Genomic DNA, 22,767 nt, shown 5'->3' with positions numbered 1-22,767 from the left:
TGGTGTAGTATTCTGTCTGCAAAAAACAAATGTGTACTTAGGGTGACCCCAAGGAATTATCCTAGCATATCATCTAAAATCAGTGCCCTCCCAAATGTGTAAATTTGGGATTCAGCTTCTCAATTTCTACAAATTAGCCTGTTGTTATCACTGGAATTGAATTGAATCTGTAAATTAGTTTGAAGAAATTGACATATGAAGAGTGTTCTTTCAAACCATTAACATATTTTTGTTCTAAATTTCTCTCAGTAAGGTTGTTTACATTTTGGTAAATCTGGCTAAGCATATGACTTTCTATGACTTTGCTGTCAAGGTAAAAATAATTTTTTTAATTTTATATTTCAATTGTATATTGCTAATAATACAGAGATATTAATGTTTTTCGAGTTTTGACCTCAAACTCTATAAACCTTAAAGATTTCCTGTGAACTATTATGTTGAATGAAAACAGATTAATATTTTCCAAGTTTGTATTTTTTTTTTCTTTTTCTCACTGTACTAAGATCTCTATAATATTGGATAGGGAACTGAAGAGTTGATATCCTTGATTAATGCCTAACTTCAATTGATTTAAATGATTCCATAATTTACCAATTATTGAATAAGTTAGCTATAGCATCTTTTAAATGTCCATTTTTAGACTGAGGAAACTTCCTTCTAATCCAAATCTGTTAAGACTTCATTTCTTCTTTTCATAAGTGAATGTTGGATTTTTCCATTGCCTTTTCTGTCTTTAATGAGATGAGTCTTGTATTTTCCCCCTAATGCTGTTCAATTATATAATTGAAATTCAAAATTTTTTAAGCTTGCACTTCTGAGAAAAACACACTTGTTCATAATATATTTTCTTTTTCTTGCATATAACTGAGAGAAAGTTGCTAATCATCTTTTGATTTTGGGAGAGTGGAGGAGGATTTGAATCTTTGTAGCCTGCCATCTGATTATTAGAAAAGAAAACATCTGAAGGACTTCACAAATGAAGTTTATGGCATAAAGATAAATATTTGGAAAAATGGTGTAAGATTCCAATTTATTTCAGTGAAAGAAATTAAATAGTGGGCATTAACAGGGGAGGGGAAAAATGTTGATTTAAAGAAAGGTACTGTTGTCCCTGAGGGAAGATATTATTTTACCAAACCAACTCATTAATCTGCAACTTGGAAAAGCTAGAAACCCGGTTAAATTTTAGAATCTATTTATGGAAAATATGAAACAGTAATGACAAGACAGATGCTTCTCCTTCAGTGTAAAACTCGGGAGGCACCTTCCACTAGGTTCCTCTGTATCAACAGAAAGATAGCAATACATCCCTGGATCAGTGAGAGATAGAAAGGGTCTGAGATACCTCACAGGTTATTTATGACCTACAGTACTATAGAAGACTATCTAAAGCTTTCTGCTAAGGAAGTATGGAAGAATCTGTGAAAGGACCAGGGGATCTAAGAAGGGTCCTTTCTGGGATCAGCAGGAGGCACAGAGACCTTCATGGACACAAAAGGGTTACACAGAAATGTCAGTCAAAGCCAGCAGTAAAAGAATATAATGATTGCCTGTTGCCCTTCTCTGTTCAAATTACCTAGCACTTCAAGTGCAAGGCTTCCCTGGTGGCTCAGAGGTTAAAGCGTCTGCCTCCAATGCAGGAGACCCAGGTTCGGTCCCTGGGTTGGGAAGATCCCCTGGAGAAGGCAATGGCAACCCACTCCAGTATTCTTGCCTGGAGAATCCCATGGACGGAGAAGTCCATGGGGTCTCAAAGAGTTGGACATGACTGAGTGACGTTACCCACCCTTCAAGTGCAAAGAAATAAAAAGGAAGAATAGGAAATATGTCATTCACTGAAAAAAAATTCAGAATTCACTGATTTATTTGCACTGATAAGATTAAGTTTCTGCCACTAAATGAACTGGCACATTAAGGTCAATATTATATTTAACTATGAAAAAAATGAATCTAGCTTTATTTAAATACATATTTTCTGAAATGACAAATTCCTACAAATTCCTATTAGTTGAATCCTTTGTGTTTTTATTTAAGTATATGTTTTTTGATCAAGAAAATTATTTTGTTTAATCTGTGTTTTGGATTCATCTATATGTGTTTTCTTACTTTGTCACCAAGATTAATATAACTAGCTATTTTTTTCCATTAAGTCTTTAAATATGATTGCTGTTCTTTGCTAGTATTAAAACATAGGGTCTCAAACTGGGACATTATTCTTTAATAATTTTCATGGCAGCTAAAGCAGAGGCTGGCTTACTTCAGTCATTACTAACAAGGATCCCAGCCTATTTTTAGATGTTTTAAAAATATTTGGAGTACTAATGCATATTCTCTGCAAAAAAGATGCTGTATTTGAACCTATGTGGAAATGATTTTTAAAATTTTTTTCATGCTTTCTGCATACTTAGGGGCTTCCCAGATGCCTCAATGGTAACGAATTTGCCAGCAATGCAGGAGACATGTGTTTGATCCCTGGGTTGGGCGGATCCACTGGAGAAGGAAATGGTAACCCACTCCAGTATTCAGGCCTGGAAAGTCTCATAGGCAGAGAAGCCTGGCGGACTACAGTTTATGGTGTCTTAAGAGTCAGACATGACTGAGCATGCATGCACCACATACTTAAGTGTAATTTTGTCTTCCAAAATATTGTATATCTGTATTTTCTCAAATTGTTATAAGTAATTTCATTTTTAAAGTCAGCTTGGCTTCCCTGGTGGCTCAGATGTAAAGACTCTGCCTGCAATGCAGGAGACCCAGGTTCTATCCCTGGGTTAAGATCCCCTGGAGAAGGAAATGGCAACCCACTCCAGTATTCTTGCTTAGGAAGTCCCATAAACATAGGAGCCATGCAGGCTACAGTCCTTAGGATCACAAAGAGTCAGACACGACTGAGCAACTAACTCTTCCCAATATTTTCACTTAATCTCAATCTTTGTTTCAATGTTAGCTTAACAAACATGCTCTTTTACTTTCAGATAAAATTAATAATTTAATGGCTATTGTGGAACAGAGTCAATAAAATTATGAAGACAGCCAGGATCTATACCAAAAAAATAAATAATAATAATAAAAGAATTGTTCCTTTTTAAAATAATGCAATAGAGATAAAAGCTAAAAAAAATTTGTTTTCCAAAATATATTTGTCTTTATATGTTATTTAGAAAATCAAATAGAGTTAAAGGTAGTTACCCATGGATTTATTCACCTGGATAAATTATTTCAGAAATGCGTAACGAGAAGAATCCTATTCCATTATTTCCATTATCCCATAATATTATTAAGACATAAGTGCTTAAAAATATGAATGAAATAAAAATAAATTATTTTAACTAACTAATGTCAGAGATGGTGCTGGACTGGCCCAGAATACATTAACTGTTGAGTCCCTCTTGCTAAACGTTCTGAGCTCGTTAGCAGGAAAGGCAAGTGCAGAAACGCCTATGATGCACTGTCCCGTGCACTGTATGTGGTGCACTAGAGAGTGCTCTGTCTCCTTGATTATCTCAGCAAGCAAGCTGAGTTCTTGGACAGTGAGTTACCAGAGTAATTCTTGGTTTCAGGTTTTGTTCTACGCTTTAGTTACAAGCTGCTGTGAAGCACTGGACAGCTCAAAATACCAAGTCTATAACCTTCAGGAATAATATTTGGAAACTTCAGCGACTTTAAGAAAGTGTAGTTGATACAGATTAAATAAAACTATGTATAGAAGCATCGAGTCAGTCTTCTACTAGAATACTAAAAAGGAACAGGAAAGGCTAGTTAATACTGGGATTTGTTCCACAAATTTTATAAATGTTTATAGCAGTGTTTATTAAACCGTTTATGACAATGAAAAAATTGTTAAAGAAGTTTAGAAGATTACATTAACAGATAAAGTGTAAATATTTACTGATAAATATGATTATATTGAAAAGCTGTATTTCTTCAAGTGCTTTATAATTTATAACTTTTAGATTTATAAATTTAGATTTATAAACTTATAAATTTATAATTTATAATTGGGGATGACCCACAGAGATGTTATGGGGAGGGAGGTGGGAGGGGGGTTCATGTTTGGGAACGCATGTAAGAATTAAAGATTTTTAAAATTAAAAAAATTAAAAATTAAAAAAAATAATTTATAATTTTATAAAATTAATTTTTATATCCTGCTTTCAGTGATATTTTACTGTATTGCCTACCATTTTTTACATTTAATACATTATATTTTGCAAATTGATGGTAACTGGTAATTCATTCATATTAATTTTTGTCAGGTGTGCATTTGAAAATTAAAAAGAAAAAATAAGCCATCATGCAACACAAAGCAATATGAACAAAATCTTTACATTTGATTCATGAGATTTTAAGGAAATGAATTCATAGAATAAATTCCTATATGTAAGAATACAATAGATAATACTAATTATTTAAAAGCAAGGTCTCTGTAGCTTACTCTGCAATTTATTAACCTATTGTCAGGAACAGACTAATCCTTTGATATTAATTCATGAAACTTAATTTGAATAATTCACTTGGTAATTTATTCATAAAACAGAAAGATAATAATGATGAGCTCTGCTTCGTGTTTTTCATATGTCATTCAATACTTTGATGCACTTAAAAAGTAACTATGAAAATGGATAAATATTCACGTTTTTTATCTCTAATACAGACATTTTCAAATCATTTTTAAAACTTTGGAAGAGTAATGACTATATTCTACATAGATTATTTTAAGATAAAGTAAAAGTAAAATTATATGGAACTAAAAAAGAACTCCAGTGCTGTGACTGAACAACAAACAAAGGACTCAGTTTCCCCTGAGATATGAAGCAAAACTGTAATGAAAATAAAAACCATTAGACTTTTATGAAAAGCTGAAAGTTTATATTAGGGTGATGGAGCTAATAAAAGAACTCCAGTGCTCTAACTGAACCACAACAAAAAGAGGATTTAGAATTCCCCAAGATATGAAGCAAAATTATAATGAAAATAAAAACTATCAGACTTTTAAGAAAAGTTGAAAGTTTACATTAGGGTGACCTCGTCAATTATAAAAGTAAATGAAAAGTGATGTGAATCATAAAATAGGTAACGATTATTCATGGTCAACATAGGCATGAAAATATTTCAAACTCAACAATAGGATGATGGAATAGACAACTCTCTTTTGCTTGTGTTAACTCAATATCTACAAACAAATCTAGCAATATGATTTATTATATGTTTTCAAAAATTAAAAGGTACTAGTTAATTATAAAGACACTGAGGTATCTTCAGTCTCTATTATTCTGATAAGACTCTATAAAGACTTTTTATTGATTACTTTACAGTTGGCAGTGGACTCACTCTGTATGAGACTATTTTTAGCAGTCTTCAAAAGCAACCCAGACCTTGGCAGGATAAACCTCCCAAAGTGACTTCTTTTGCTTTGGTCCTTGTCTATGGTGTGTGCTCTACTCCTTTTGAGCCACACATCTCATTACTCAGCCAAGTAAATGCTAAGGAAGCTCAGAAATCAGGCCTTCGACAGACTGGGCAGTCCACCTTCAAGGAGATTTTTGACAGCAAACTAAAACCAGCTGACACAACTGACCCACTCCCTGTTTTTGTAAATGATGTTTTATTAGAATACAATCGCATTCTTTTGTTTGCATGTGGTCTACAGCTTCTTTTATACCAGCAGTTTGAATAGCACAAACCTATATGGCTTGCAAAGCATAGAAAATGTATTATCTGGCCCTTTACAGAAAAGGGGCTTCTTTGGTAGCTCAGACTGTAAAGCATCTGCCTGCAATGCGGGATAAACCAGCTCCATCCCTGGGTTGGAAAGATCCCCTGGAGAAGGAAATGGCAACCCACTCCAGTATTCTCACCTGGAAGATCCCATGGACTGAGGCACCTAGTAGGCTACAGTCCATGGGGTCACAGAAGAGTCGGACACGGCTGAGCAACTTCACTTTCACTTTTTATAGAAAAAGTGTTCTGACCTTTTCTGAAGAGCACTGAGATAAACTAATTATTACTCCACTAAAACAAGGGTTAAAAACAATGTTGACTAAGAGGAGCGACACACACACAACACACACACACACACACACAAAGTAGTCTGGCATTCTGTGAGATTTTATTTAAAATTTAGTAAAGAGACAAATAAAGAATTATCTTTGGTGAAGATGGGTTGACTAGTAGGCATGCAGAAACACTGCTTGTGCAATGGGAATCTTGCTTTTGTTGGCAGTTATAGAGGCATGTTTCCTTTGTAAAAATGTATTGGGCTATACACATGTGATTTTTGTACTTTTCAATATGTATGTGATACTTCAGTACAAAAAAATGAAAAGAGAAAGGAAGTAAATTTTCATAGGAAGAAAGCTTGATTCTACTCACTCAATCATACTCACAATGTGAAAATTAGTTATAAAGGATACCTTGTATAAGAATTGACAGCATCATGAACTTGAAGGTGGTTTTCTGTGTCAAGTGCATGAGGGTTGTTTGGGCTGATAATTAGTGTGAATGCTCCATGCCTCCAGTCCCATTACAGAAAGAGGGTACAGTGGTTAGGGTAATTATGAAGTAATTTTTAACTAGAAATATCCTCAGCTATATGTGGAAAATCTATAGATGAAGACTAGTGCTATAATTAAGAAACATTAAGGTCATCTTTCTTGCAATTCATGACATGTGTTACCAGACAAGCACAGAACCTAGGCTTCAGAGAAAAATCTCTCAGGCAAACAAGAATGGAAAATTTGCAATCAAGCATTTATTCACAGGAGGAGTGACTAGACAGAGCATGGACTGGAAATAGCCTGTGATCTTAGAGAACACAATAAAAGGGAGAATGTATAAGTAGGTTCTGGAACCAATGAGAAAAAGACAAAATGTTACATACTGAACATACTGGATGAACTGAGAAAAACAGTTTTCCAAAGCAAATATTCCTCAACTGAGGTCATTAAGAAATTGCCATAGTTTGGGACAGAAAGTGGAGCCAAGGATATCAGTGCAAAAAAGTGAAAAGTCTTCTATGGTACACTTGTGACTTCTCCTCAGAACAAAATTGGCTAAGGGTACTCAACAGGCTTTAACAGTAATTTGCTTCAATCATTGCTATTAGTCAGTGTCCTGCATGGTAAGAGCAAAGTATTTCTGAATACGTATTTTAGCTTTGGAAATGTATGTTCATGCTAATACTCTGCTTCATGTAACTGTGGCAGCAGTTTCTAAATAAGAGATGCAGACAACTAGGAGGAGAAAACTACACATCCACATGATAAAGTCAGAAATATTTATAGCCCAATCACAGTTCAAGAAATCATGAAAATATCTATGTACAAAAATATTTAATTATCTTACTAAATTATAAGTAATAATTTATTCGACAAATACATTCTACTGTGTTCCAATTTTTATAGAAAAAGCTGCAGGAAAATACTTTCTGCACAAAAATGCCTGAATAAAGGCACAGACACGTAGCACACTGTAGCAGTTCCTAAGGCTTTTCTGTCATCATACAAAACCGAAGGGCTAAAAGTCTGACAATTCAGAATGTTGGTGAGGATATAGAGCAAATGGAGTCCTTATGTGTTGCAGCTGGGAAGGTAAATTGTCATTTTCTTTTAAATATACATTTATACTATATTTTGCAATTACTGACAGTGTTCGTGAAAATATATGCTCTTAAGAGTATACTCATAGCAGCATTATTCATAAGAGCCAACACTGCAGAAACAAAGGCAAAACAAATTAGCAGTTGTTCATTAATAAGAGAATAGATAAATGAAGTATGGCTTAACCATACAATGAAATAGTGTTTAGCAGTATAAAGGAATGAACATCTGATGGGTGAATTTCAAGACCTCAAGACATAATTTTGAATGAAAGAAATGAAACAAGAGAAAAAAAGTAAAACTAGTTATTGGTGGTAGAGATTATAAAGTTGCTGCTACTGGGTGGACAAGGTTGGCAGACACATTGAAGAAAAATTCAGGGTAATGAAAATAGTCTATATTTTCTTTTGCATGGTAGTTATTGCATTTCAGTTCAGTTCAGTCAGTCATATCTGACTCTGCAAATCCATGGACTGAAGCATGACAGGCTTCCTTGTCCATCACCAACTCCTGGAGCCTGCTCAAATTCACGTCCATTAAGTCAGTGATGCCATTCAACCATCTCATCCTTTGTCATCCCCTTCTCCTCCTGCCTTCAATCTTTCCCAGCATGAGGGTCATTTCTAGTTAGTCAGTTCTTTGCATCAGGTGGCGAAAGTATTGGAACTTCAGCTTTAGCATCAGACCTTCCAATGAAAATTCGGGACTGATTTCTTCTGGGATAAACTGGTGGGATCTCCTCGCAATCCAAAGGATTTTCAAGAGTCTTCTCCAACACCACAGTTCAAAAGCATCAATTCTTTGGTGCTCAGCTTTCTTTATGGTCCAACTCTCACATCCATACATGACGACCAGAAAAACCATAGCCTTGACTAGATGGACCTTTGTTGGCAAAGTAATGTCTCTGCTTTTTAATATGCTGTCTAGGTTGGTCATAGCTGTTCTTCCAAGAAGCAAGTGTCTTAATTTCATGGCTGCAGTCATCATCTACAGTGATTTTGGAGACCAAAAAAAAAAAAAAAATCTGTTACTGTTTCCATTGTTTCCCCATCTATTCGCCATGAAGGGATGGGATTGGAGGCCACGATCTTAGTTTTTTGAATGGTGAGTTTTAAGTCAAATTTTTCACTGTCCTCTTTGACTTTCATCAACTGGCTCCTCAGTTCTTCTTTGCTTTCTCCCATGAGGGTGGTGTAATCTGCATATCTGAGATTATTGATATTTTTCCAAGAAATCTTGATTCCAGCTTGTGCTTCATCCAGCCCAGCATTTCACATGATGAACTCTGCATATAAGTTGAATAAGCAGGGTGACAATATACAGCCTTGACATACTCCTTTCCCAGTTTGGACCAATCCATTGTTCCATGTCCTATTCTAACTGTTGCTTCTTGACCTGCATACAGATTTCTCAGAAGGCAGCTCAGGTGGTCTGGTATTCCCATCTCTTAAAGAATTTTCCACAGTTTGTTGTGATATACAGAGTCAAAGTCTTTGGCATAGTCAATAAAACAGAAGTAGATGGTTTTCTGGAGCTCACTTGCTTTTTTGATGATCCAGCAGATGTTAGCACTTTGATCTCTGGTTCTTCTGCCTTTTCTAAATCCAGTTATTTGGAGCTATGAAATGGTCAATTTTATCAACCTGAACACAAGACTTATGCATTTTATTGCTTGAAAACATATCATGATTAAAAAGAAACTATAAGTTTTCCACTGCTTGGCATCAGTTCAGTTCAGTTCAGTTGCCCAGTCATGTCCAACTCTTTGCGACTCCATGAATTGCAGCAAGCCAGGCCTTCCTGTCCATCACCAACTCCTGGAGTTCACTCAGACTCACGTCCATCGAGTCTGTGATGCCATCCAGCCATCTCATCCTCTGTCATCCCCTTCTCCTCCTGCCCCCAATCCCCCCCAGCATCAGAGTCTTTTCCAATGAGTCAACTCTTCACACGAGGTGGCCAAAGTACTGAAGTTTCAACTTTAGCATCATTCCTTCCAAAGAAATCCCAGGGCTGATCTCCTTCAGAATGGACTAGTTGGATCTCCTTGCAGTCCAAGGGACTCTCAAGAGTCTTCTCCAACACCATGGTTCAAAAGCATCCATTCTTCGGCACTCAGCTTTCTTCACAGTCCAACTCTCACATCCATACATGACCACTGGAAAACCATAGCCTTGACTAGATGGACCTTTGTTGGCAAAGTAATGTCTCTGCTTTTCTTTCTTTTTTTAATATAAATTTATTTATTTTAATGGGTTAATTACTTTACAATATTGTATTGGTTTTGCCATACATCAACATGTGCCCGCTACAGGTATACACGTGTTCCCCATCCTGAACCCCCCTCCCACCACCCTCCCCATACCATCCCTCTGGGTCGTCCCAGTGCTCCAGCCCCAAGCATCCAGTATTTCAACATGTTATCTAGGTTGGTCATAACTTTTCTTCCAAGGAGTAAGCATCTTTTAATTTCATGGCTGCACTCACCATGTGCAGTGATTTTGGAGCCCCCCCAAAATAAAGTCTGACACTGTTTCCACTGTTTCCTCATCTATTTCCCATGAAGTGATGGCATATAAGTGCACTATTTTGTTCTTTTTGGAGAAGAGTATGGATCAGGAAAGAAATCTCATTGATTCCTATACCCATGTTCATTTATTTTAGAGCTCCCAGAAGATGCCTAGTTCAGGCTTTATGTCTAGTTTCTTCCAGATATGATAACCCCAGAAAGGACAGCTTCAATGGAAATATAATTAAATTATCCCTTGAGGTGAACTGAAATAAAAAGATTTATTTTTCCTTGAGAGCTGATGGAACGTTTATTACTTTACTTACTGTTGTTAGCTATTTTAAAGAAATATTGACCTATTTTACTGTTCAACAGTCTGTAAAGGTTTCAAGGTTGGGGAATAATTTTATCAGCCACATTTAGTTTCTCAATATAAGTTGGCCATATGCCAGAATTTTATCATTCAGGTGTTCTTTATTGGCAAATCATTTTGATATATCTTTGTAATTTATTAAAGAAAAGGGAGTGTTGCTTATGGACAGAGGGAGAAAGTTGTTTCTGTGAGATTTCTCTTTCCTGTCTCAGTCATCATGGAAGTTTCTCAGCTGATAAATATTTTGAACTTCACCCATCGTGTAACAATCTGATGTTATAAATAATGAGTCAGGCAGGTAATGGACTTTGGATGGAGATTTTTTTTTTTAAGTAAAATCCACTATGTCTAGATGAATTAATGGGATCCAAAAATATGTTGTATATTAAAGACTACAAAAATTTAAATACTATCAAACTTGAGCTAATAGATCACTAATTCTAAACTGGTGACCACCTTCATGAAAAGTGTCTTTAGGTCCCTTTGAAACGGATTTCAACTCTTGGCTGAGATTTAGAGAAACACAGAAAGTTTTTGAAAAATTTTGATATATCCATCTCATTCTACAATAGCAATTTCAAGGAGCAGGGACATAGTTAATTTTAATTTTAAAAGATCTTCAAGGGACTTGCCACTGGGTTGGGGATCTGTATTTTCAATGCAGAGGGCACAGGTTCAATGCCTAGTCTGGGAACTAGGATTCCACGTGCCACATGGCATAGCCAAGTGGTAAAACAAATTTTAAACAAAGAATAAAAGATCCCCAAGGAGTTGTGATGTGCAGTCAGCCTGTAGAACCCTGGGTATCTCTGAGGACCTTTGAGCCATCAATTCTGATTCCCAACTTAAAGATAAAAAAGGATGTTTCGGACATGGCAATAGTTAGATCTGAAATTTCTGATTATTATTTAAGAATCCTAGGTCTTGATTTCCTCATATTCAAAATGAAATCATTACCTGTTGGTTTCCTCTCTAGATCTAAACTTCTTTCATTGTCTTTATCTCTGTGTTATCTCCAATGAGAGGAAAATTTGTTTAGCTTCTTTTCAGCCTGTCTTTCATTTTGTTACTGGCTTAGCTTTTTTGCAGGAATGCTCTCTGTCTTTTCGAAGAGATGACAAGAAAAGAAAACTTATCAGGAGCAAGTCCCTTTGCACAGAGGGTCTGCTTTCAGGTCTTCTGTTCTAACTAGCAGAAGTAAAAGAAAAAGTCTAAATATACTGGATGTGTCTCTGTTACTCTGCCTGAAACTTACTATTACATTTTGCTTAAGGTAGTTCTAGATTAAATTTGGGAATGCTGCCCATTTTTGTTTAGGGGTAGTTACCACAAAGAAGAGTTAAATGCTGAAGTCATAACTTAAATTCAAAAATATAGCTTACTTCTGTGTTTCCTGGTATTTGCATCATTGATGAACAGTGGCCCTCAAAGGCAGGAATTAAGCAATGTCATCTGCAGAGGGCTTGACCACTTGTTTGAGGGATATTGCTTATGGCAGCATTGCTGAGAAACTAGACCTTCTGTAAATCCTTCCATATGAAAATGGACAGGAGAAGCAAAAGCAAATCAGAGAACCATATTAGTAAGAGAATATGTTAAAACCATGGTAAAGAGAGCCAATTGAAGGAAAAAAACTGAATCCACAGCAACTCAAAGACAGATAGTGATGTCTTGATAGAAATAGATGTGAAAAAAAAAAAAGAAATAGATGTGACCATATTTCTACCAAAAAAAAAAAAAAAGTCAGTAAAGAGCAGAAGTGTGAGGCCATGGATTCCTCACTAGAAATATTCAGTTTGGTAGTATTGCCTATTATGTTCTCAAAGAAATGGTGTTTTAAATAATCCCAATTTTATGTGTATAATATTTTGGATTTGGGTTCCTTCCTTTGAAGGACCATTGTTAAAATGTAATAAAACAAAAGCTGAGTAAATGGCAATGTTAGATGGCAATGTTATGGTTATCAGTGGGAACTCAGAAAAAAAAGCAAATTTAAATATTATAATTTTAATGTGAAATTGTAGGTTAAAAATTGTATTGATTTACTTAGAAAACATTTTATTTTACATGCTTACTTTTGGTTTTTCTCTATATGTTCATATTTTCTCAGTACTCTCTTATCATTGTTACAGACTTTGAATGTATGAGGACATTTGTCAGGTTTCAAAGCAATCTCTCCAGCAATCTCTCGAACATCAGATATATTCTTTCACTATTCTGTCTGTTTGTTTCAACGAAGAAAGTCTTAAGACTTTATTTCATATGCCTACATAGGAGAGTAAACTAGTGAGAAAAAAAAAAATTCCCTCACTGATGAATCTACTCAGGATTATTAACATCAAAAATGAAAAGCAAATATTTTATCAATATCAACAAAAATTATGTAGTTTTACAACCAGTAAATATAATGTTGATTGTATTAAAATTCTCTGTATAGTGCTTTGTTAGAAAATGTATAAAAGCATTTTTATTAATCTGTTGTATTATAAAAATTTGTGTCAACATTAAATTTCTTTACAGTCTAATCAGGTTGCAAATCAGTGTTTCCTTCCCTTGGTACTAAAATTAATCTTGTTCATATGCAGTGTGATATTGGTAAGAAAAAGAAACTTACACAATCATTTTGTAACTCTGTTCCTTTAAATTTGGTTTAATTAACAGTAATAAAAGTGAAAATTCAGTTCCATATTTGCACTAACCACATCTCAGTGCTCAGTGCCTAGTGGCTTATGTTATTGGGCCCCAATGATCTAGGAGTCAAAGAACTAAAATGGACAGGTATGAGTGACTTTAATTCAGATGACTACTAAAATACTAATGTGGGCAAGAGTCCCTTCTAAGAAATGGAGTAGCCCTCATAGTTAAAAAAGAAAAAAAGAGAGAGAGAGAGTCTGAAATGCAGTATTTGGGTACAATCTCAAAAATGATAGAATGATCTCTGTTTGTTTCCAAGGCAAACCATTCAACAACACAGTAATCCAAGTCTATGCCTCAAACCACTATTGCTGAAGAAGCTGAAGTTGAATGGTTCTATGAAGACCTACAGTATCTTCTAGAACTAACACCAAAAAAAGATAGCTTTTCCATCATAGGGGACTGGAATGCAAACGTAAGAAGTCAAGAGATACCCAGAATAACAGGCAAGGTTGGCCTTGGAGTACAAAATGAAGGGAAAAGGCTAACAGATTTTTGTCAGGAGAACACGCTGGTCATAGGAAACATCCATTTCCAACGATCCAAGAGATAACTCTACATATGGACATCACCAGATGACGATTCAGGCTTAAATTAAAGAAAGTAGGGAAAACCACTAGGCCATTCAGGTATGACCTAAATGAGATCCCTTATGATTATATAGTGGAGGTGATGAAAAGATTTAAGGGATTAAATCTGGTAGACACAGAGCCTGAAGAACTATGGACAGAGTTTTGTAACAATTTATAGGAGATGGTGGTTAAAACCATCTCAAAGATTAAAAAATGCAAAAAGGCAAAGTGGTTGTCTGAAAAGACTTACAAATAGCTGAGGAAAGGGGAGAAGCAAAAGGTAAGGGATAAAGCAACAGATGAATGCAGAGTTCCAGACAATACCAAAGAGCGATAAGAAGGAATTCTTACTTGAACAGTGCAAAGAAGTAGAGGAAAACAATTGAATGGGAAAGACTAGAAATCTCTTCAAGAAAATTGAGATATCAAGAGAGGATTTCATGAAAGGATGGGCACAATAAAGAACAAAAACAATAAGGAGCTAACAGAAGCAGAAGAGATTAAGAAGAGGTGGCAAGTATACACAGAAGAAATACAGTAAAAGGGTCTTAGTGACTCAGATAACCACAATGGTACAATCACTCACCTTGAGCCAGACATACTGGAGTGTTAAGTCAAGTGGGTCTTAGAAAGCATCACTAGGAACAAAGCTAGTGGAGGTGACAGAATTCCAGCTGAACTATTTGAAATGCTAAAAATGATGCTGTTAAAGTGCTGCAGTCAATATGCCAACACATTTGGAAAACTCAGCAGTGGCCATAAGACTGGAAAAGGTGAGGTTTCCTTTCAATCCCAAAGGGCAATGCCAAGGAATGTTCAGACTACCATGCAATTGTGCTCATTTCACTTGCTAGCAAGGTTATGCTCAAAATCATTCAAACCAGGCTTCAGCAGTATGTGAACTGAGAACCTCCAGATGTACAAGCTGCTTTTAGAAAAAGCAGACACCAGAGATCAAATTGCCAACATCTGTTAGATTATGGTGAAAGCAAGAAAATTCCAGAAACACATCTACCTCTGCTTTATTGGTGCTAAAGCATTTGACAATGTGGATCACAACAAACGGATGTGAAATTCCTCAAGAGATGGGAATACTAGATTACTTTTCCTGCCTCCTGAGACGCCTCAGTAACAGTTAGTTCAGTCACTCAGTCGTGTCAGACATTTTGCAACCCCATGAATCGCAGCATGCCAGGCCTCCCTGTTCATCACCATCTCCCGGAGTTCACTCAAACTCATGTCCATCGAGTCTGTGATACCATCCAGCCATCTCATCCTCGGTCATCCCCTTCTCCTCTTGCTTCCAATCCCTCCCAGCATCAGAGTCTTTTCCAATGAGTCAACTCTTCTCATCAGGTGGCCAAAGTACTGGAGCTTCAGCTTTAGCATCAGTCCTTCCAAATAAATCCCAGGGCTGATCTCCTTCAGAATGGACTGGTTGGATCTCCTTGCAGTCCAAAAGACTCTCAAGAGTCTTCTCGAACACCACAGTTCAAACCCATCAATTCTTCGGCACTCAGCCTTCTTCACAGTCCAACTCTCACATCCATACATGACCACAGGAAAAACCATAGCCTTGACTAGATGAACCTTAGTCGGCAAAGTAATGTCTCTGCTTTTGAATATACTGTCTAGGTTGGTCATAACTTTTCTTCCAAGGAGTAAGCGTCTTTTAATTTCATGGCTGCAATCACCATCTGCAGTGATTTTGGAGTCCCAAAAAATAAAGTCTGACCCTGTTTCCACTGTTTCCCCATCTATTTCCCATGAAGTGATGGGACCGGATGCCATGATCTTCTTTTTCTGAATGTTGAGCTTTAAGCCAACTTTTTCGCTCTCCAGTTTTCATCTGCTAATCCTAAACTACCACTCCAACCCTCCCCCACATCGCCTGCCCCTTGGGAACCACAAATGTGCTTTCTCTGTGAGTCCATTTCTGTTTCACAGATAAATTCATTTGTGTCATATTTTAGATTCTACACACAAGTGATATCATATGGTATTTGTTTTTCTTTTTCTGACTTACTTTACTTAGTATGTTAATCTCTAGTTCCATGCATGTTGCTGCAAAAGGCATTTCATTATTTCTGATGGCTGAGTAGCCTTCCATTGTATATATGAACCACATCTTCTTTATCTGTTCATCTGTTGATGGACATTTACGCTGTTTCCATGTCTAGGGCACTGTGAATAGAGCTGCTATGAACACTGGAGTGTATGTCATCTTTTTGAATTATAGTTTTGTCTGGATATGTGACCAGAAGTGTGATTGTTACATCATATGGCAACTATACTTTTAGATTTTTGAAGAATCTCCTTACCGTTTTCCATAGTGGCTGTACCAATTTATTAATACATTCCCACCAATGGTGTAAGAGAGTTCTCTCTTCTCCACAGTTTCTCCAGAATTTGTTATATATAGACTTTAATGATGGCCATTCTGACCAGTGTGAGGTGTTACTTCATTGTAGTTTTGATTAAATAAATGACAGTACTGAAGTTGTTCTCATTAACAGAGGAGACTTGGAGTCTTGAGACCAGTATTTGACTTATGAGTAACTCAGTAACAGGGAAGGAATATTTTCAAAGTAAACTAACTTTTCTGCACATACACACAAACACCTATATAGGAAATCACATATTCAGTAACATAAAATGTGTATATACCTTTTGATTTAATAAAAGGCCTAAAATTTCTCTATATACCAACATGTCTCATCCCACTTCTTGCCATTTAATAACATATTTAGGCTGGTAATTTCTTGGATCTGTGATCCTATGAACCCCACTACTAGAGCCTAACTCCAGTGTTATGCAAGAGAGGCTTGTAATCACAGGAAGAGGAGGTAACTTGATTTGATAAAGAAAAGAGGAATAAGGTGGACACAGAAGGATGTCTCTTTACTATTTGCCTCAAGACCTTAATTCAGTCCCCAAATTAGGGAAATTAAGAATATAGTACAATTCCTGGAATTTGCTTTAAAGTAAAACAAGTGGGCAAGAAGAGGGAATTGATGGTTTGGTTTGGTCATCATAGGTTGATAGGTACAAAAGGTTCATGATGCTGTCTGTCTACTTTTGTTCATGTTTTAAACTTTCTATAATAAAGCAGTAATACACATTTACAAAAAAATATATATAAACTGACTGAACAGTTTTGTGAATAATTTGAGTAAACCTCTCTAAGCAGAACTGCTTCATTTCCAGTGATAATTGTAACACAAAATGGTGAGAGGACCATGTAAAGGAAAATGCAGATCTCAAACAAATTATTTTATGCTGTCAAAAGTAACTCCCCTTCTTTTTCCTTTTTCTTTTAGCATTTTCGTCAGAGAAATGGATATTGTAAATATTTTGTCTGTCAAGTTATATGCAATCATCTTTAAAGCTAAATAACATTCTTGCCAGTCTTTCTGGCACCCTGTCTCCTTGTCAGATGTGAATGTAGTGTCGATGCCAGGATCCAAATGGTAGTCTACTGCTGGTGGCAACGACAATAAAGTGTTACCTCTCCTTTGGATAAAGACAACACACATGGAGTACACCGTACTTGCCTCATCATACAAAAGAGATTCCCTTTTTTTGTTTGTTTGTTTTCGTAGTCTCTTTCACATATTGCCTGTGATTATATAATGATCTAGTTTAATCCTTATTTAATAATAAAAGTGTTTCATTATTTTCTGATTTTTTATGGGGAGGTCATCCTGGATTGGTAGGAGATTTTATTTTCTCCAAATTTTCAAACATCAGCTTTGCATTATGGCTGTAAAAAAAAAAAAAAAAAAGCCAGGGCTAAGAAATAGTAGCTGAAGCAAGAAAACAAAATACATTATAGGGTCAAAAAGATGGTGGAATAGTAGGCTCCTGGTTTCTGCTGGTTCCATAGACCCTCAGAATAAATAACTACACATAAATCTGTTCCCTGTGACTGTGAGAAATCCAAAACTAGTTGAGAAACTTCTACACATTGCCCTGGGAAACTAACAAAATACCCACATCAAAATGGTAAGAAAAGCTAAGACACACTTGCACTATAAAAACCACCCATGGAATACCACATTAATTAATTTGACTTCAGTAGTCATTTAACTATATAAGTATAAGAAATCATCCTGTTGTACACCTTAACATATAATACTTTATTATAAATACGAAAATATATTATCACATGTAGCATAATGTGAAGACAGCAGCTAACAGACTGACCTATAGAAGTATATACTGTGTCTTTAAGGACCCCTCAAAATAAAAAGGCCTCTTAAAGTTGGGCTAGTTTCTGAGTAAACCTATTAATAACTTCAAATAATTATAATTTAGCAAATATATGAACATGTCTTATTTCATAATCAAAAGGGAACCAAAGCTGTTATATGTCAGTTGTAATAATAATTTTCTGAATCAAAATAAGTTGGATAGATCTCTTCTTTGGTTCCTTAAAATTTAAGAACTCTCTTTCATACAGCTATGACTTATTCCTAGAGAGTAACATAAATATTTTAAAGAAGTTCAGTAAGTCTTTCAGACCACTTGGATTAAGTGGTAGCCTAGCAGTTCGGATATATTATAATCAGAGTAAATTTTACACTGCCAGATTTGCTTTTTCCCAGTGCTATTCTCTAATTCCATATAAGCACCATTAGAAGGACATTCACTCTCTGTGACTTGATTATCATTGCATATACACACAGTAAATATGGCTACAACTATTTTCCTTTTTTCATTCTTTTTCTTTGCAAAATAAATATGTTATTTGTGAAGGTGTTAGAAGAAGATGTTGGTAAAAAGACTGCCCGGATATACTTATCAGTTTTGCAATGTACTGGTATTTGCAGGTGTTAATTTCAGGTGCAAGAGATAACATAATTGAGGTAAGCATGAGTTGAGAATGGAAAACAGATATGTAAGCTAGAATAGCAGGAAAACTCCTCCTGCCATTTTTAAGGGAGGAGAGAGGCAAGCTCAGGATGAATCAACACTGTTGAACATGTATTTTTTCCTTTTTGCTATGTTTTTGTTCATCTTGTGTACATCTGTAAAACCCTATCCCTCTCTTTCCAGGTAGATAGATAGACAGATAAATAGACTGACCAACTACAGCCTAACCAAACAGTCATAATATAATTTTGCTATTTTTGGATTACGAAGTATAACAGAGTATGTCTGCTACAGTCCAGTGATACACAAGGCACATTAAATATATCTATTGGCACATTCAGGTAGTGCTAGATAGATCAATTATTTGTGGTTTTATAATTTGTATTGGAAATTGAATTTTAAATGCAAGTACAGTGAAATAACCTGAATTATAAAAGTAGATAAATTATGTGTAAATTTTTTGTTTTCATTCATTCTATAAGTATAATACATTTCCAGATAAAGAGAAACAAACTAGATACCTTAAGTCTGATACTTTCCTGGAAGGCATGAAATTATCTAAAATCATTATTTAGTTATGTGACATAAAAAATTAACATAACTATGGGAGTGATAGCTCATTATATTCACATTCTTGAAAAGTTTTTAGGAGAACATGGTTTCTCTTAAAAAAACAAACAATACTGTTATTATCTGACCAAAATTAGCTGGCTGGCTATTGTAGTACTTTCCTGCTAAAAAGCTGTAGTTGCTATGCCATATAGTCTCACATCACCAGTTGGCATTAGGTGTTCTGAAAGATATTCTACTCTCTAAAAAATATGTTGAAATATGAGTGCAGTACTGTATACAGTTTCCAGAGGCATCATTTAATCAATTGAGTTCCCAACTCATAAAAATTTTGATGAATCAACTTTAGAAATTTGTCAACTTCTAGCCAGATTCTTGATGTGTCATCAAATGGAATCGGCCTAAATAATGAAACATCATTTTTTCCTTACTTATCTCCTGATTTATTATTTCCTTAATTCTCTCTTCCCACAGCTAGCCAGAACAAAGCACTCCCCCTCTTGATGTGCTTTTTTTTTTTTTTTTTGCCTACTTAAGACCTGTAAAAAATATGAGATTCCTATCACAAATCATCATAAAAGGTGGTGTTAGTGGCAGGAGTTGTATATCAAAGAAGGGATGGATATAATGGTAGATATAATACTATGGAGAGAAAGCTGATTGGAAGGATAGGCCCAGCTTTGTGATATATGTCAAACTAGAGTGTAGAGCTCTATCTCTGGAAAATAAAGAAGTAACCTACAGAATCTATGTAGTATTAGTTTTGTGAAAACTAATATTTAAAACTGTAAATTTTTATATGCTATAAGCAGAATTTCTAAAATGTTTCCCCAAAGATATCCAGCGCTAGTCCCTAGAATTTGAATATAGTGAGCTATCACTCTCATGTTAAGTTTGTATGTTTCAGTTGACCTTAATATAGATCAATTATCCGGGTGGCCTGCATGAGCCCTTAATAGCTGAGAGCTTTCTCCTACTGGTGGCAGAAGGAGAAGTCAGGCATGTGACATATGAAAAGGCCTTTTCCTACTGCTGAGGGCTGGAAGACCAAGGAAGCTACATGTAAAGACTAAAGAACAGCTTCTAGGAATCAAATGCAATCTCCAGATAATATCAGGCCAGAAACTGTGTCCCTCCGCTCCACAATCAAAAGGAACTGAACTGTACCAACAATATGAATGGTCTCAGAAGTAGACTATTCCCAGAGCCTTCTAAAGAGGAGCCCCACTTGCTCCACATGTTATTACTGGCCTTGAGAGACCCTAAGGTCACCTAAACTTCTGAACCTACACAAGTGAGAGATAACAAATTAGGCCACTGAATTCATTGTAATTTGTTACTTCAAAACAGAAAATAAATACAGAAACATCATCTGTCAATTTGACATGAATTTTAAGTATGCTAAGGTCACTGCAGATGGTGACTGCAGCCATGAAATTAAAAGACGCTTACTCCTTGGAAGGAAAGCTATGATCAACCTAGATAGTATATTCAAAAGCAGAGACATTAGTTTGCCGACTAAGGTCCGTCTAGCCAAGGCTATTGTTTTTCCAGTAGTCATGTATAGATGTGAGAGTTGGACTGTGAAGAAGGCTGAGCGCCAAAGAATTGATGCTTTTGAACTGTGGTGTTGGAGAAGACTCTTGAGAGTCCCTTGGACTGCAAGGAGATCCAACCAGTCCATTCTGAAGGAGATCAGCCCTGGAATTTCTTTGGAAGGAATGATGCTGAAGCTGAAACTCCGGTACTTTGGCCACCTCATGTGAAGAGTTGACTCATTGGAAAAGACTTTGATGCTGGAAGGGATTGGGAGCAGGAGGAGAAGGGGACGACCGAGGATGAGATGGCTGGATGGCATCACTGACTCGATGGACATGAATCTGAGTGAACTCCGGGAGTTGGTGATGGACAGGGAGGCCTGGCGTGCTGCAATTCATGGAGTCGCAGAGTCAGACACGACTGAGAGACTGAACTGAACTGAAGTGAAAGTGTCACTGCTAAAATTTTCATTATAAACTCACTTTTGCTGAGTATAAAGTTGATGGCACATTACTAACAGGCAACCTAGCAATGTGTAGAGAAAGCCTTAAAACTGCTCTTTTGGTTTGAAAGAATGGTTCTCATTTAGGAGTTTATGCTAAAGAAAATATCATATATATCAGAAAAGAAAAGTGCAGAAGATGCTTCCTGCATCCCTGAGTGGATCACTGCATTTTGTGATCACTGGTCATCAGTGTACCCTTCACTTCCACTAGATGCCTTTCTCTACCTCGTGACTTTGAGGCTATCTGCCTAGACCTAGGACAGACCAATTAAAATCCTTCACCAGAACTGTGTAAAGCAATTTGGGTTGTTAACATGTGGAAGAAAGTAGGAAAATAAGACTTGATGCTGTCTATGACCATCTTCTTGTCCTGTGGTAGAAATCATTCTGCATTCGATAAGAAAAAAAAAAAAAAAACTGAAAAAGGAAGGAAACAAAGATGACAGGAGAGGGACTGAAAGAGTTCTGGTACCAAATTCCAGTGTGGAGGAGGTGTTTCCCCTACACCATCAAACAAGTCTCAGATACCATCAGTTTGCCTGAAAATTCAATTGAGTTCTAACACTAGCTACTTGGAGATAGCGTCTGATTTCACAGATTTAGGGTTCAGTCTAAACAAAATTTCTACAGCCCATAGGCACAGGTCACCAGCCCAAGCTGTTAACTGTGCTTCCAACCAACCAGTTAACAGAGTGGAGGTTCCAATGTACCCCCTTCCGACTTGGGGTGCAATCACAACCCCAAATTATCACCTGTGCTTCTGACTGACTGGCTATTATTTTTTGTTGTTGTTCTCTTTCCCTTGTTTTAGAAATTTATTTTGTTGAAGTATAGTTGATTTGCAATGATTCAGATGATAACCTGAATCACAGATTACACATTCTTTTTAATACTGTTTTCCATTATGGCTTATCATAGTATATTCAATATAGTTCCCTGTGCTACACAGTAAAGGGCCTGATTTCTATCAATTCTATGCATATGATTTCTCATCCTATAACCCCAAATTCCCTCTCCATCCCTCCCCCACACTGCCTTCCCCTTGGCAATCACAAATCTGTTCTTTATGTCTCTGCATCCATTTCCATTTGATAGAAAAGTTCATTTGTGTCACATTTTAGATTCCACACACAAGTGATATATCATATGGTATTTGTCTTTTTCTGACTTACTTTACATAGTATGTCCATCTCTAGTTCCATCCATGTTGCAGCAAAAGGCATTTCATCCTTTTCTATGTCTGAGTCGCATTCCACTGTGCATATGAACTACATCTTCTCTATCTATTCACCGGTTGATGAACATTTAGGTTGTTTCCATGTCTTGGCTATTGAGAACAGTGCTGCTATGAACATTGGGATGCAGGTATCATTACAGTTTTATCTGGATATATGCCTAGGAGTGAGATTGCTGCATCATATGGTAGTTTTCAGTTTTCTGAAGAACATCCGTACAGCTTTCCATAGGGGCTGCACCAATTTACATCCCCACCAACAATGTAGGAGGGTCCCCACTTCTCTACACTCTTTCCA

General features: G+C 36.2%; 1 non-coding gene across 1 annotated transcript; it reads left to right on the top strand.

Moving 5' to 3' along the window:
• The first annotated feature begins 1,598 nt into the window (after nt 1–1,598).
• On the top strand, nt 1,599–1,670 carry TRNAW-CCA (transfer RNA tryptophan (anticodon CCA)). The gene has a single exon. It is a non-coding gene; the product is annotated as a tRNA-Trp (tRNA).
• The last annotated feature ends 21,097 nt before the right edge of the window (nt 1,671–22,767 follow it).

This window comes from Ovis canadensis, chromosome 5, assembly GCF_042477335.2.
Source record: "Ovis canadensis isolate MfBH-ARS-UI-01 breed Bighorn chromosome 5, ARS-UI_OviCan_v2, whole genome shotgun sequence".
Taxonomy (NCBI): domain Eukaryota; kingdom Metazoa; phylum Chordata; class Mammalia; order Artiodactyla; family Bovidae; genus Ovis; species Ovis canadensis.
Note: the sequence above shows the minus strand (reverse complement) of the source record. Positions and strands in the feature narration are given on the sequence as shown.